Source organism: Nicotiana tomentosiformis, chromosome 12 (assembly GCF_000390325.3).
Source record: "Nicotiana tomentosiformis chromosome 12, ASM39032v3, whole genome shotgun sequence".
In the NCBI taxonomy this organism is placed as follows: Eukaryota; Viridiplantae; Streptophyta; class Magnoliopsida; order Solanales; family Solanaceae; genus Nicotiana; species Nicotiana tomentosiformis.
Window position 1 is genome coordinate 114606025 of NC_090823.1, and position 664 is coordinate 114606688.

The 664-nt window shown below is 40.8% G+C and overlaps 1 non-coding gene across 1 annotated transcript; it reads right to left on the minus strand.

Moving 5' to 3' along the window:
• Positions 1-226: 226 nt before the first annotated feature.
• LOC117276845 (small nucleolar RNA R71) lies at positions 227-333 on the minus strand. Its single transcript, XR_004507100.1, has one exon. It is a non-coding gene; the product is annotated as a small nucleolar RNA R71 (small nucleolar RNA).
• Between the last annotated feature and the right edge of the window lie 331 nt (positions 334-664).

Genomic DNA, 664 nt, shown 5'->3' on the forward strand with positions numbered 1-664 from the left:
TTACATTGAAGATCCTCAGCAGCATTTGAAAAATTTCCTGTCGATATGTGTCACACAAAGGCAACCAAATGTGACACCGGAAGTAATAAGGCTGTTGTTGTTTCCATTCTCAGTGATGAGAGAGGCTCAAACTTGGCTCAATTCACTCCCCATAAACTCCATCACTACTTGGGAGGAATTATTCAAGCAATTTATGAACAAGTTCTACCTACCCAATAAGACTGCCAAACAAGTTGATGAGATATTGAGCTTCAGGCAGAAACCAACTGAAACACTACAAGAAACGTGGGAGAGGTTCAAAGGTATGCTGGTTAAGTGTCCACATCATAGCATTCCAGATCAGATGTTGGGGCAAAGGTTCTACATTGGATTGGCAGATAGCTTGAAGGCTAATGTTGATGCTTCAGCAGGTGGAGCATTTTTGAGCAAATCATTCAGAGAATGCAAGATCTTACTTAATAAAATGGCTCAAAACTCAGGATGGATGACAAGACTCTATAATCACTTCTATCGTTCACTCAGTAGCTTTGGACTCAAACAACTCTATAGCTGAGAATATGGCCACTCTGATGACGCAAATGAGTCTCCTCACCAAAAAGATTGATGAATTAGGCCAAAAGCAAGTACACATAGTTGATGCGATTAATGGGGGCTTATGTACACC